This window comes from Bubalus kerabau, chromosome 5 (genome assembly GCF_029407905.1).
Source record: "Bubalus kerabau isolate K-KA32 ecotype Philippines breed swamp buffalo chromosome 5, PCC_UOA_SB_1v2, whole genome shotgun sequence".
Classification (NCBI taxonomy): Eukaryota; Metazoa; Chordata; class Mammalia; order Artiodactyla; family Bovidae; genus Bubalus; species Bubalus kerabau.
In genome coordinates, this window is record NC_073628.1 from 72,189,467 (window position 1) to 72,206,578 (window position 17,112).

The window sequence follows — 17,112 nt, forward strand, 5'->3', positions numbered from 1 at the left end:
CATTTAATTCCAGTGATGAAGGAGGCTAGAAAGAAGAAGAATAAATGAGCTGATAAAATCAGGACTCTCAATTATGCCTTTGGGGCTAATCTTCATGTTCTGTATTTATATTATTCTTAAATTAAACGAGCCTTTACCCTAAAAATGTCTAGTTAGTCTTAATGATGCACTTACACAGTGATACATGTCTGTTATACAAGGGTAGAAATATGGAATAAATTTAAAAATAAGCAATGTGTACTTAAACCTAGAATTTTCTGATCTTGCTACTGCTACTGCTAAGTCACTTCAGTCGTGTCCGACTCTGTGCGACCCCATAGACGGCAGCCCACCAGGCTCCCCCGATCCTGGGATTCTCCAGGAAGGAACACTGGAGTGGGTTGCCATTTCCTTCTCCAATGTATGAAAGTGAAAAGTGAAAGGGAAGTCACTCAGTCATGTCCGACTCTTAGCGACCCCATGGACTGCAGCCTACCAGGCTCCTCTGTCCATGGGATTTTCCAGGCAAGAGTACTGGAGTGGGGTACCATCGCCTTCTCCGTTTCTGATCTTACTAGTGAGAAAATTAAGTTGGCTTTTTTTTAACTAATTAACAATAAATGTAATTTTCCAAATAAGAAATCTGAGTTAAATAATTTCTAGGCTGTGAGACTGAATTATAACCACTTATCAGAATAACAAATGACTTGTTCACAAACATTTTGCTCATTTTCTTTTTTTTTTTTTTTGACTGTCCAATAGAAAGCATTTATTAGAAACAAAAAGAAACTCTATAGTATAATCTGATTCCAGGCATTTCATAAAAACTAAATTCATTTAGTCCAATAGCTAGAAAGTCAGATTTCAAGTGACACTTTTAATATTAAATGATTAGTCAATGTTTTTTCTTTTCTGTTATTCTGAGGCATCTTACTGGAAGAAGGATATCAAATACAGAAAAGACCAAATTTTGTAGCCAAGTCAGTCTGTGTTTTGCAATTTCTTTAGGCCATCCATATTCAATTGCTCCAGAGGTTTTGTTATAATAATATAAAAGCAGTTACTCTCATAATAAAAGCTATTATGTCTTAATAAAAAAAGATAAAAAAATAATAGAAATAATATGCCTTATATTGCAGCAGAGTAGAACTTTAAAATTTGACATATGCTTTCTCCAAAACAAACTGCTACTTCTGCTACTTACGGCTTCCCTGGTGGCTCAGCTGGTAAAGAATCTGCCTGCAAGGCAGGAGACCTGGGTTCAGTTGGGAAGATGCCCTGGAGAAGCAAAAGGCTACCCACTCCATTCTTCTGGCCTGGAGAATTCCATGGACTGTATAGTCCATGGGGTCGCAAAGAGTCAGACACAACTGAGTAACTTTCACTCTGCTAACTAAAGATTAAAATGTATCAAAAATAATAAGCAGAATAATTTCTACTTGGATGACATTTCAAAAAACCTATACAGTTCACTCTGCTGCCCTCTGGTTTCTTCCCTCACTCTAAGCAGATCACCACTAATGTTGATAGCAGATACTTTTCCATAACTATCCAAACTATTTCCTCAACTTTCTTTTTACTAAGAAAGTCCCTGTTTCCCCCAGGTTCTGTCATTTTCTGCATGACCACATACAGGGTAGTAGTAGCAGCAGTGTTAGTTGCTCAGTTGTGTCCGACTCTTTGTGACCTCAAGGATTGTAGCCTGCCAGGGTCCTCTTGTCCATGGGATTCTCCAGGCAAGAATACTAGAGTGGGTTACCATTCCCTTCTCCAGAGGATCCTGACAACACAAGGATTGAACCTGGGTCTCCTGCATTGCAGGCAGATTCTTTGCCATCTGAGCTACAGGGAAGTCCTACATAAAGGGTAGACTGGCCCCAATTATAGGTCCAACATTGGTGTTCTGACTGACCTCAGCCAATTATTGAAGATCTCACCTCCACTTTCAATGATTGATTTAGGTTTGGTATAGGATGCAGTTCTGACCACTGAAATGTAAAGGTGTCTACTGGAAGGCTTCTGAGAAAGAATTTCTTTCTCTTTCAGAAAGATTGAAAGAAATAGACAATCTGTTTTTCCCCCACATACAGGCATCCTATGTCACTTCTCTCTTCCAATCCCTAACAGTGCAGAATTATCCTCCCTTGAAGAACCAAGGGACCAGAATAAGACATGGAATATCAAGGAACCAATACTATCTGTGGCCTCCATAGGGCAACTTTTCAAAAGCAGCTCTGGGAGCAGTATGGAATAGAGCGTCATAGATTCATCAGGGTTCAGTAGTCTTTCTACTGAAATCTGGAAGTCAGATCCATGTCCTAGAATCCTATCATAACAACACATGTAAGAGGAAACACTCTCAGAGTTATGAGGTCTCTATCAATATAAAAAGTGGATGCTTAAGTGATTATTTGGAGGGAGAAACAAAAAGAGAGACCTGAGTATATTTGAATCCCAAGTGTGTAGGGCAAACCATGCTAGTTAAACTTACTGCCTATTCTGACCAAGCTCTTAACTTCAGAACATTACTTTCCTTTAAACCAGACCGCAAATGTGGGGTAGTCTACAGAGCATGGACTTCAGAGCAAGACAAGTCTGAGACTGGTTCCCAACTCCCCCATTTACAAGATGCTTCATCTTACCACATGCTACTTCTCTGAATCTCAGTTTCTTCATATGTGAAATGGAGAGCTTGATACTGAACTCAGAAGATTGTTATAAAGAGTAGGAGATAACCTATGAAGTGGCCAGCACCTCATATGTTGCTGTTGTTGAGTTGCTTGGTCGTGTCTGACTCTTTGCAACCCCATGGACTGCAGCATGCCAGGATTCCCTGTTCTTTACCATCTCCCAGAGTTAGTTCAAACACATGTCCATTGAGTCAGTGATGCCACCAACCATCTCATCCACTGTTGTCCCCTTTCCTCCTTCCTTCAATCTTTCCCAGCATCAGGGTCTTTTCTAACAACTAGGCTCTTCATATCAGGTGGCAAAAGTATTGGAGCTTCAGCTTCAGCAACATTCCTTCCAATGCATGTTGAGGATTGATTTCCTTTAGGATTTACTGGTTTGATCTCTTTGCAGTCCAAGGAACTCTCAAGAGTCTTCTCCTACACTGCAGTCCAAAAGCATCAATTCTTCAGTGCTCAGCCTTCTTTATGGTCCAACTCTCACATCCATACATCACATACCTTAAACTATATAGTCCAACCCTCACATCTATACATTACTAGAAAAACCATAACTTTGACCATATGCACCTCATATGGCATATGAGAAAAAGTCAACAATCTGTATTTGTTATGCTAAGCCTAATGATGTGTTTCAGTGTAACTGGCTATAAAGAGGGAGATTTTTATACTATTAGTTATTCTCAAGGAAGATTTTTTTTAAATAATGAGTATTTTTAAGAGCAGTTTTAGGCTCACAGGAAAACTGAGAGGAAAGTATAAAGATTAATATATTGCCTCACCCCTCACATTCCTAGCCTCCCCCATTATCTATATCTCCCACCAGAGTGGTACACTTGTGACAATCAATGAATCTCCATTGACATATCATAATTGCCCAGGGTTCAGAGTTTACATTACAGTTTACTCTTGGTGTTGAACATTCTGTGTGTTGGGAATAAACATATAATGACATGTATCCACCATTATAGTATCATACAGAGCAGTTTCACTGCCCTAAAAACTTTATGTGCTTCACCTAGTCATCACCTTCCCCATCACCAACTTGCTGGAAAAAATTGACCTTTTCACTGGCTCCATAGTTTTGTCTTTTCCAGAATGTCATATATTTGGAAAAATATGGTATGAAAAATTTTAAAATTGACTTCACTTTGTAATATGCATTTAAGTTTCCTCAATGTCTTCATGGCTTGAGAGTTAATTTCGTTTTCACACTAAATAGTAATTAGTCTGGATGTAGCAAGCTTTATTAATCTATTCACCTACTAACGGGAATTTTTGTTGCTTCCAAGCACTGGCAACTATGAGTAAAGCTGCTATAAACATCTGTGTTCAAGTTTTTATGTACATAAGTTTTCAGCTCTTTTGGTGAAATACCAAGGAGTATGGTTGCTGGATCATATGTTAAGGGGATGTTCCCATTTCCCAAGGATACTGTCTTCTACTGGACATGGAACAACAGACTTGTTTCAAATAGGAAAAGAAGTATGTCAAGGCTGTATATTGTCACACTGCTTGTTTAACTTATATGCAGAGTACATTATGAGAAATGTTGGGCTGGAGGAAGCAAAAGCTGGAATCAAGATTGCCGGGAGAAATATCAATAACCTCAGATATGCAGATGACACCACCCTTATGGCAGAAAGTGAAGAAGAACTAAAGAGCCTTTTGATGAAATTGCAAGAGGAGAGTGAAAGAGTTGGCTTAAAGCTCAACATTCAGAAAACGAAGATCATGGCATCTGGTCCCATCAGTCAGTCAGTCAGTTCAGTCACTCAGTCATGTCCGACTCTTTGTGACCCCATGAACTGCAGCACGCTAGTCCTCCCTGTCCATCACCAACTCCTGGAGTTCACTCAGACTCACGTCCATCGAGTCAGTGATGCCATCCAGCCATCTCATCCTCTGTCGTCCCCTTCTCCTCCTGCCCCCAATCACTCCCAGCATCAGAGTCTTTTCCAATGTGTCAACTCTTTGCATGAGGTGGCCGAAGTACTGGAGTTTCAGCTTTAGCATCATTCCTTTCAAAGAACACCCAAGACTGATCTCCTTTAGGATGGACTGGTTGGATCTCCTTGCAGTCCAAGGGACTCTCAAGAGTCTTCTCCAACACCATGGTTCAAAAGCATCAGTTGCGCTCAGCTTTCTTCACAGTCCAACTCTCACATCCATACATGACTACTGGAAAAACCATAGACTTGACTAGACGGACTTTTGTTGGCAAAGTAATGTCTCTGCTTTTGAATATGTTATATAGGTTGGTCATAACTTTCCTTCCAAGGAGTAAGCGTCTTTTAATTTCATGGCTGCAGTCACCATTTGCAGTGATTTTGGAGCCCAAAAAAATAAAGTCTGACACTGTTTTCACTGCTTCCCCATCTATTTCCCATGAAGTGATGGGACCAGATGCCATGATCTTCCTTTTCTGAACGTTGAGCTTTAAGCAAATTTTTTCACTCTCCTCTTTCACTTTCATCAAGAGGCTTTTTAGTTCCTCTTCACTTTGTGCCATAAGGGTGGTGTCATCTGCATATCTGAGGTTATTGATATTTCTCTTGGCAGTGTTGATTCCAGCTTATGCTTCTTTCAGCCCAGCATTTCTCATGATGTACTCTGCATAGAAGTTAAATAAGCAGGGTGACAATATCCAGCCTCACTTCATGGGAAATAGACGGGTAAACAGTGGAAACAGTGTCAGACTATTTTTGGGGGCTCCAAAATCACTGCAGATGGTGATTGCAGCCATGAAATTAAAAGACGTTTACTCCTTGGAAGGAAAGTTATGACCAACCTAGATAGCATATTCGAAAGCAGAGACATTACTTTGTCAACAAAGGTCCGTCTAGTCAAAGCTATGGTTTTTCCAGTGGTCATGTATGGATGTGAGAGTTGGACTGTGAAGAAAGCTGAGCACCGAAGAATTGAAGCTTTTGAACTGTGGTGTTGGAGAAGACTCATGAGAGTCCCTTGGACTGCAAGGAGATCCAACCAGTCCATTCTGAAGGAGATCAGCCCTGGGATTTCTTTGGAAGGAATGATGCTAAAGCTGAAACTCCAGTACTTTGGCCACCTCATGCGAAGAGTTGACTCATTGGAAAAGACTCTGATTCTTGGAGGGATTGGGGGCAGGAGGAGAAGGGGAAGACAGAGGATGAGATGGCTGGATGGCATCATGGACTTGATGGACATGAGTTAGAGTGAACTCTGGGTGTTGGTGATGGACCAGGAGGCCTGGCATGCTGTGATTCATGGGGTCACAAAGAGTCGGACGCAACTGAGCAACTGAACTGAACTGAACTGAACTGACATTTTAGTGTTTCCTATTCTTCCTTCTTCTGGTCTCCTACTGATATGTTGAAATTGTCTCTAATTGTCTGCTTAAGAACACTTATGTGTCTTCCCATTAGAATGCAAGTTACATGAGAGCAGAGATCATGACTGCCTTGTTTCCTGTTGCTTTTTCCAAGTGACTGTAATACATCAAGCATAAAATAAAGCATATTCTATGAATGAATGCATTCAGTAAAGATGGTAACGACAACCCTGTATGAGAGACAGCAAAAGATACACAGATGTATAGAACAGTCTTTTGGACTCTGTGGAGGGGGGATGATTTGGGAGAATGGCATCAAAACATGTATAATATCATATAAGAAATGAATCGCCAGTCCAGGTTCAATGCAGGATACAGGAAACTTGGGGCTGGTGCACTGGGATGACCCAGAGGGATGGTATGGGGAGGGGGGTTCAGGATGAAGAACACGTGTACACCCGTGGTGGATTCATGTTGATGTATGGCAAAACGAATACAATATTGTAAAGCAAAAAAAAAAAAAAAAAAGAAAAGAAATGATCCACTGTCCATATCTATCAATAATTAAACTAATCCATTAGAATGAAATTAGGGACAGTGTGTTTCTTCTCAGACTCTATGCAGTTTCCCTAACATGCAATTTGGGCTTCCCTGGTGGCTCAGAGGTACAGAATCCACCTGCCAATGTGGAAGATGCAAGTTCGATCCCTGGGTCAGGAAGATCTCCTGGAAAAGGGAATGGCAGCTTGTTCCATCATTCTTGCCTGGGAAATACCATGGACAGAGGAGCATGGTGGGCTACAGTCCACAAGGTCACAAAAGAGTCATGCACAACTTAGTGACTAAAACAACAACATGTAATTTACAGACATGAAAAAAAATTGAAGAATAATTCAGAAACATTGTCAAAGCATGAAGTAAAGTATAACACTGATAGGATAAGGCAATCTGAGACCCCTACATGTTTCAGCTCTTCAGTTGCTCATGAGATCCTATCACACAAAGAAGTGGAAAAGTAAAGCCCTTTGAATTGCAGTAAACACCCTAGGATTGTTAGTACTCTTTATCACCAGGTGCAGTTAGATATCCACGTTTGATTCAATTCAACAATATCACAGGGTATTTCTATGGTACTGATGAGGAAACAGGCTTCGGAAAACCAGTAACTAGATCAAGAACATGTGCTGTGGGCGTTTATATTCTCATTCACCCAACCCCAGGGTGGATTCTGTTTCTCCCAGCCCCCTGCATGAACAGACAAGCTACACAACCACCATGATACACCCAGAAGTAGGAGTACAATTATCTCAAAGGGAGAAAATTTATCCTGTTAGATTAAAAACTGAATGAGTGGAACTATATGTTACACAGGCACACTGTGTAGCAAAGGCAACAATACACATTTTCAGGGAATTAAAACATTTCTGGAAGATTGAAGGAAACTGTTTCATTAGTCTCCCTCTCTGATTTGATTATCTTAAGCTTCCAGCACTTTCTCAGAGACATACAACCAACTTAATAATTAACTAGGAGCTGCTGTAACTTATAAGCTAGTCTCTCCAACTGAAATGGCAATCATATGTACCTTTTATTCAGTAAGATAAGCTCTTCATTTTTAGCTGGGAGTGCGTGTCAGCAATCATTTAGATCACAAAAATATAAGATTTGCTGATGTGAGCAAATTCAAAGCTGGATAATTGCATCAAATTTTTAAGTGAAAAGCATCTTCTTTACAACTCTCAAATACAATCAAGGAGGGGGCTAAGTACAATTTAAACAGTCTTTTTGCAGCTCTTTGGTGACAAAACTGCTGACCTGGTTGTTCTTTCATCAGTTTATGCTGAACCCAAAATGAGGAAAATAAAATACAAATTTTGAATCTTTATGTAAACATCCAGATGACATATTCTGCAAGGAAGGCAGTTTTGAATAATAAAAACTTTTGTACAGACTCACATTTCATCATGTACAAAAGCTTACTTCAAACATTATGCAGAAGGAGATTGAATGTTCTTTTCCAGATGTAGCAAATTGTTTTGGATGACCCAGCCCTGAAATCTGCTATCATCAGTAAGTGGAAAATGATTTTTCATTATTTTCTTGGTTTCTCTTCTCAAGAAATCAAGTCTATATAGGTATTTATTAATTAGTATACTATGTCTATATTTCTCTGACCACTCTAAAATAAGGTGGCAAAATTTTTTCTCTAAAATTGAGAAAAGTAAACTAATAGATCCATTTCAGGTGCTACTAGAGACTTTTTTTAAAAAATCAGAACATATACATTATGTGAAACTCAATTATCTTTACTTCAAATGGAAGATAGATGTCATTAAGTTTAAATTCCTTCAAGAGTCCTTCTCTATAACCCCAAATCTACTCTTACTCTTGAAATGAGTTGCATTAAAACAAACTCTCTCAAAAGCTAAATACCCTTTTATTTTCTTTCTTGCTTATTTCTCAAATTTTTCCAAATAGTACTCTCTTCTATCTAACTTCATCTTTTCCCATTTGTTTCTCATCTCACCACTTCTATTTCCCATATTTATCACTTCACTGAAATTGATCTTGCTAAAGTCATGACAATTTTGATTTTTAAATGAGACAATTTTTCATTTTCAGCCTATTCTTTATAATACCACCATTCTGCCAGAATTTTCTCCTGAATATCCTGGACAACTTTGGCTATTTCTTCTCTTTCCATGCATTCAAAAAACATTTATTAAATAGCTACTCTATCCATTATTGTACTAGATACCAAGGAAAAATAGAGTGAAGAAACATCCCAACTGTTTCAGAGTATAAGTGAAAACCTAACTATAAAGCAATTACAATAAAACGGTGTGAGTAATGTAAAGTACACACAGTGGTCATGGGAGCAAAGAAGAATGAAGTTCTGTTCCTTCATGATATCTAGTTTATCTTCAGGCTTACATTCACTTTCACATCTTTCATATTGATTGATTTTATGAGGCTTACTAATGGTTTTGTCTGCTGCTCAGCACACGTGACTGATAAATATGTATTTACAAGTGGTATTTAATATGACCACTTAGAGTGTTGTAGTCACCTTAAAGGAAACATTTCATTCCTTAATTTTTAGAAAAGAAACATAACTCTTATCAAAGTATAAATACAAGGACATTTCTTCTTCTATATAAAATTCAGTCCTTAAACTTAACAAACTTAATGGAGGAATAGCATATTTCCATTAACATAAAGGAAATAAAACAAGAGTATATATCATTATTATTAATTTTAAATATCCCTAAAGACTCTAAACATTCCAAAAGAATAAGAAAAAAATGCACATTTTAAGTGCGAAGGAACAAAATTGAGAGTCCATTGAAAACATAAAGGAAACAAGAGAAGTTAGCAAATTACCAAATTCAAGACCAATATACAGATATGAACTCTTGCAATCCAAAACAAGAATTGGAAGTTCTTAGCAAAAATAACAAAAAACTTGAAATGCTAAAGAGCAATCTTAAAAATGGAAAATCTTATGTTACTATTAGTTTTCAATTTTAGAAATGTTCTGAATTTATGGGGGAAGGCCAGGATGGCTGAGTAGAAGGAACTTGAGCTCACCTCCTCTCATGAACCCCAAATTCAAAACTGCTGAACAACCATTGAAAAAGCACTAGAACCTAAGAGTTTCAGCAACTAAAAAAATACTTCGTGTTTATGTACTGAAATACTCAATATAGTGACAATGCCATTCCTTCTCAAATTAAGCTATAAATTAAATGAAACCACATCAAAGTCTAACTGAATTTTTAAAATATATCAAAGTTAATTTAAAGTTTTATATTAGAAAAGAAATAGAATTGCCATAATTTTTTTCAAAAAGGAGAATAGACTGTTCCATGCTAGTTTAAAAATATACAATAGTTCTTTACCAAGAATTAGACACAGTGATATTGACATGGCAATGACAATAAAAGTCAATCCAAAATAGAGGGTCAGACTGAGAAGAGAGAGAAGATACAGAAAGACAGAGCAGGCTATCAAGCAAGCTTAGTATAAATATGAAATTTCAAGTCAATGAGAAAGTAATGAAATAATTAGTAAATAATGTTTATCAACTGCCTATCAATTTGAGAGGGAAAAGCAAGGTTAATCCCTATCTCCACCATATATAAAACCATTAGATATGGATTAGCACATTAAATCAAAGCCACATTAAATTAACAAAACACTTTTACTAAAATGTGAAGAAAGGAACAAAATTCAAAAGAATAAAGGAAAATGTGCATAAGCAAATGCAGAATTTGGATTATGAAGATACTAGAGACAAGGTTAAAATATAATTGACAAATATGGTGGCTCAGAGAGTAAAGAATTTCCCTGCAATGCAGGAGACCTGGTTCAATCCTGCTTTGGGAAGATCCCCTAGAAAAGGGCATGGCTACCCATTCCAGTATTCCTGTCTGGAGAATTCAATGGACAGAGTAGCCTGGTGGGCTACAGTCTTTGGGGCCGCAAAGATTAGGACACGACTAAGTGACTAATACTTTCACATATAAGAATACATTTCATGTTAATATAAAAACCTTTTACAAACCACCATGAAAAATAAAACCAAACACAAAACCAGTAGAATAAATTTCAAAGGCTGTATGAGAGGATAATTCAGCTAAAATAAGACAATAGCGATAAAGAAAACAAACCCATTGGAAATGGTCAATGAACACCCAAAAGATGTTTCATCTCATGAGTTACCCAGGGAAATCAAATTAAAACTAGAGTAACTTATTTAGTCCACCTGCTGCTGCTTGAGAGATTCCCTGATAGCTTAGTTGGTTAAAAAAATAAAAAAAAATTTGCCTGCAATGCAGGAGACCCTGGTTCGATTCCTGGGTCAGGAAGATCTGCTGGAGAAGGGATAGGCTACCCACACCAGTATTCTTGGGCTTCACTTGTAGCTCAGTTGGTAAAGAATCTGCCTGGAATGTGGGAAACCTGGGTTCGTTCCCTGGTTTGGGAAGATCCCCTGGAGAAGGAAAAGGCTACCCTCTCCAGTATTCTGACCTGGAGAATTCCATGTACTGTATAGTCCATGGGGTCACAAAGAGTCCAACATGACTTTCACTTTCACTTTTCTGCTGCTTGACATGAATTAATAATTGTTTATTAATATTGAAATCAATTTTATATAATTTATGAGGCATGCTCTTTAGCGGTATAATTAGAGGATAAAAATTAAAATTTGCATACAATTTGAACTCAGAATTTTACCTCCAGAATCTACTTTAATGTAATAGTACTTGTGTCTACAATGATTTTTTTTATGTTTTTTTTTTAATTTTATTTTATTTTTAGACTTTACATAACTGTATTAGTTTTGCCAAATATCAAAATGAATCCGCCACAGGTATACATGTGTTCCCCATCCTGAACCCTCCTCCCTCCTCCCTCCCCATTCCATCCCTCTGGGTCGTCCCAGTGCACCAGCCCCAAGCATCCAGTATCATGCATCGAACCTGGACTGGCAACTCATTTCATACATGATATTTTACATGTTTCAATGCCATTCTCCCAAATCTTCCCACCCTCTCCCTCTCCCACAGAGTCCATAAGACTGTTCTATACATCAGTGTCTCTTTTGCTGTCTCGTACACAGGGTTATTGTTACCATCTTTCTAAATTCCATATATATGCGTTAGTATACTGTATTGGTGTTTTTCTTTCTGGCTTACTTCACTCTGTATAATAGGCTCCAGTTTCATCCACCTCATTAGAACTGATTCAAATGTATTCTTTTTAATGGCTGAATAATACTCCATTGTGTATATGTACCATGATATTTTTACAGATGTTAGGTATTACAATTAGAAATTATACTGGTAAAAGAGTTGGACTACAAAAAAAGCTGAGCACCGAAGAATTGATGCTTTTGAACTGTGGTGTTGGAGGCTTTTGAGAGTCCCTTGAACAGCAAGGAGATCCAACCAGTCCATCCTAAAGGAAATCAGTCCTGAATATTCATTGGAAGGACTGATGCTGAAGCTGAAACTCCAATACTTTGGCCACCTGAAGTTAAGAGCTGACTGATTTGAAAAGACCTTGATGATGGGAAAGATTGAAGGCAGGAGGAGAAGGGGACAACTGAGGATGAGATGGTTGGAGGGCATCAGCGACTCAATGGACATGAATTTGAGTAAACTCTGGGAGTTGGTGATGGACAGGGAGGCCTGGCGTGCTGAGATTCATGGGGTTGCAAAGAGTCAGACATGACTGAGCAATTGAACTGAACTGAAGTAATAGAATTAGAGGTTTTAGATTTAGAAAGAGAAAGAGAAGGAAGAACACATTTCATTTTGCCTTCTTACGAGCTGCATTGCTTTTAAAGATGTTTTTGCAGTTATATTTGCAAAAGACAGTTATGAATTTTATATATTCAGATGCCTAAAGCTAGGAACAATCAGGTTAGCTTATAATTAACAAGTCATTGTATCTAAAATTTAACTTACCAAATCACTCACCACACTATGTTTTCTAGTTTACCAACATCACCACAGAACCACATTCCAAAAAGTAAAAACCTCAGTAACATTCTCAATTCTTCTCTTTCTGTTACAGTCCATATGTAGTCAGTAACCATGAACACTGAACTATCAAACAAATCTATGATGGCTCAAAGCAGAGTCCCTTAAATGATCCCGATTCTGGCAGCCTGTAACCGGATATATGTATTTACATATTTTGAGAAATAGTGAGTCACTCAGAAGGAAATGACACTGATCAAGAAAGAGTTGTGTTTTCACTTCCGTATTCCTCGGTTTTCCCATCTGGGAAATGGAGCCTAGCAACAGTATCTTCCACAGAAACTGGAAAAACAGAGGACAGCAGTGTCAGAGTGCCGTCTACAGTATCCAGAAGAAATATATCCTGATGAATGCTTGTGTCAGGTATATATAAATTACAGTCAGCTACAATCACTACCGTTACCATCCTGATTACATGATTCTCCAGGAGCTGTAGCAATAGTTTTCAACCAGATACACACACACAAACACAGCACAAGAATCCAGTAGGTTAGTATGACTTTGAGACTTGAAACATTTTGGTCAAGAACAAGCAGTGAGTCTAAGGTGGAGTCAAAATGCAAATTCTGTTATGTCTGTCTTCAAACTCTGTTCTCCCATGGCTGCTCCAGACCAATTATTTTAGCATGACTGATCAGCATTAGTTAGCCCCTACATTAAATTACCTTAGTATGGACAAGTGATGTTGAATTCCCAAGTCTACAAAGCTGAGAGACAGACCCTGGAAACTGTTTATCCCCAAGATGCTCACAGCACACTAGAGTGCAGTGGGTGTCGGCTGCTTTTACACATGCAGTAGTGTCCTGTTTCATTCCCTGTGCAAGAATGGTGATTTTAACTATGCAGGAGTAGTGGTTAAAAATGTGGACTTTGGAGTCAGACTTCCTATAATGGAATCCGGTCTTCACCATTTACTGAGTATAGTGAAAGTGAAGTCGTTCAGTCGTGTCCGACTCTTTGTGACCCCATGGGCTGTAGCCCACCAGGCTCCTCTGTCCATGGGATTTTCCAGGCAATAGTACTGGAGTGGATTGTCATTTCCTTCTCTAGGGGATCTTCCCAACCCAGGGCTTGAACCCGGGTCTTCCGCATTGTAGACAGACGCTTTACCATCTAAGCCACCAGGGAAGTCCTATTTACTGACTATGCAACCTTAAAAAAGTCCCTTTACTTCTGCATGCTTCAGTTTTCTCACTTGCTAATGGAGTCTACTAGTAATCTCTACCAAAAATGTCAACATGAAGTTGAAATGAGTTAATTTTGAGTTAGCACTTAGAGCAATAATTAGTTACTATTATCGTAATCTCCTCTGTAAATCAGTCCCCAATTTCTTTGCACAGTTATTTACTCTATTCTCAGGGAAATGACCCCCATCTCTGTCAAGGTTACTCATATTGTATTGACATGTTTTGAAATACATTGGTCTACCTTCCTTTATTATGAGATCCTCAAGGCAGGGAATTGATTCTTAGTCTGTTTTGTATCCTATCATTCAACACAGTTGCTGGAACATACTAGGTCCTACACAAACACTGGGGGATATTGAGCAAGTGGAATGAGAAAACCGTTCCCCTTCTTTCACCTACTTCAAAACTACTGATCCTTTAGCTCAAGTTCTTCCCTTCCCAATTATTCTAGTGTTCATCACTTGATTTGCCATCTGGTCTTTGTTCATATGTAGTCATGTCATTCTACATTTTCAAATGATTAGGAATAACTAATTTTTAAAGCTTTCTTTAAAAATACACATAGTCTATATTATACTTCCTCTTTCTGACTCACTTTACTCTGTATAATAGGTTCTAGGTTCATCTGCCTCATTAGAACTGACTCAAATTGTGTTCCTTTTTATGGCTGAGTAATTTTCCAGTGTGTGTGTGTATGTATACATATACATACACACACCACATCTTCTTAATCCATTCATCTGTCGATGGACATCTATGTTGCTTCCATGTTCTAGCTATTGTACATAGTGCTTCAATGAACAATGGGATACATGTGTCTCTTTCAGTTTTGGTTTCCTCAGCGTATATGCCTGGAGTGGGACTGCTGGGTCAAATGGTGGTTTTATTCCTAGTTTTTTACGGAATCTCCATACCATATTCCATAGTGGCAATATCAATTTACATTCCCACCAACACTGATATTATAAAAATCACTTTAAATTTAATACTGCTTAATTTGGCCACTGCCTTTCCTGGTCAGTTCTACCTCCTTCAGTTCCAACTCAGGTTAATTTTTCATTCATCAGTAGAGACTTTAATACCTGCAGACTAGAGTGGGGTCCATATGTTACCTTCTTACAATATGCCATGTTTACCACAATAACCAGTAAATAACACTTGAATTCTTTAAGACTCATCTCATCCTCTGCATTGCGGGTTTCATGAGATTGTAGAAATTGTCTGGTTTACTTCTTTCTGTACCCTAGAATCAAGTACAGAACTCATACGTGGCATGCTTAATATACCATCATTGGCTATGTCTTCTCTCTTCGAAGGAACTCTTAACATAATAGACACTTAACAATGGTTGCCTGAAGTAATTCCCTGGCAAAGAGAACTTTCAAGTTTATTTGTTTGATTTCCTCTCAGAACCTTGTGTTTAGAAAAACTCTGCATTAGTTACAACACTTAGGAACTCTGCCTTACCACTACCCATGATTTGAAATCAAGGCTTCCAATAAAGAAAAGCATACTGTGAAAAAGAGGACTTATTTCTTGGGGAGACCATGTAGCCATCCAGATAAGCAATAAAATGATGGCACATTGAAATCTGAAATATTGATATATTTGCTAAAGAATTCAATATTTTTACCAAACTGCTAAATCAAACTTCAGTAATGAAAACAAAGAATATTGTCAAAATTTCTTCCACAGTGACAAGAATGATGCTTCCTCTTCATTATAATTTTTGTTTCTAAATTGAGCATTTAATTAGTGGCATAGGAGAGTTTATGCCAGAACAATACATGAAGGGCTATTTGTCTATCTATCTATCTACAGAGTTATTGAGTAATCTGCCTAAATTTCATTCTAAAGAATGGTTTGGGTAAAGATTCATGAGCAGAGTTAAGATTAGTTTATTTTACTTTATTCAATTCTTTCATTAATTTATTAAAAGTCTGTTACTACATGGACAGTAATTCAATCATACCAGCAGTTTGATGTAGAATATAGAAACAGAATATTTCAAACAGAGTAAATTGATAGTTTTCAAAATCAAGTATGAAAATGATTCTAAAAGATAATATAATGAGTAAATAGAGCTTAAGTAGGGAAAATTTTCTTATAGGCATGCATTAATCTTAGGAAAATATCAGAAATACCCAATTAAATGTCAATAATCAAGTTCTAAAAATAAGAATAAAGAAATAAATGGGTTTTCATTAAAGACCTGCATTAAGTGAGTAATATTTCCTGGCTAAGTTACACAGTTATTCTGAAACCTGATTATTTTGATTTAGAAATATAGTCAATTAACTCTATCCAATGGCAATAAGGTAGAAATATTAAATTTTCTTACTCTGTGTTTATCTTACTGCAAATTTTACATAAGGCTAAGTGACTTAGCATAGCATAGCGTTACAAATAGACATCAATAAAGTAATAATACTCGGAGGGAAAGTCTAACATTTTGTTTATAAGTTGAAGCACGGTTTTCTTTCCCATCAAAATTTGAATATGTCACTTTTCTTGAACAAATGTGTCTATATCCTGCCTGGGCTTCACATGGCTAAGAAAACTCTAGCGCCTTCTATTTGGATTTTAAAAGAAATGTATTATTACAGGAAAGGCATTGGGGAGGAAAGAAAGAAAACTTTGCCTGGAGTAGGAGCAGACTAGTTAAAGTGAATACAGCCTCGAAGAGAAAATTGGAGCCAGGTCCTCAGAAGATCTCCTCTGTGATCCCGGTTATTCCAAGCAGCTCCTTTGGGTGGGCCCAATTGATCATTTGTGGAAAACTGTGCTGAAGGATGGGGATAGTTAGTGGGATCTGAGAGAGAGGAGGTTAGAAGAGGAGATGGCCCTGGATAATTAACTATTGCTTCATTCAAGTAAATGAACCTTCTTGAGTTCACTGGCATTTGAGACAAGCTATTGACCAGCAGGGTAATCTGAGATCCTCTAGTGCCATTAGAAGCTCGTTTGACTCATGCTTCATGAGAAGTAAAATAACATAGCTAATCCAAGGGCAGGGTAGCCAGGGGAAGCCCAATTCCAGCATCCAAGAAGAAACTAGGGCAACTGCTCTGGTTACAAAGGCCCAGGACAAGACAGGTACGGATGCCATCTGGTGTATTCAAAGAGCATGTATTATATTTTCTCTTCATTTTACTAAATACGTATAAGGCAAATTTTAGAAAGATACTCTGTGACCCTCAATATTCTCACATGTTTAGTATTTTTACTCCTTCATGTTCTACCTATTTTCTTTCTAGAGCAAATTTTCTCTTCGATCCTATGCATCTTAGCCCTGATTTTTAATAACCTCTAACTTAATGTTAGTTACCATTTATGTTATTTTCATTTTGTTGATTGACATAAATTTTGCTTCAACTGCTTTTTAATATACA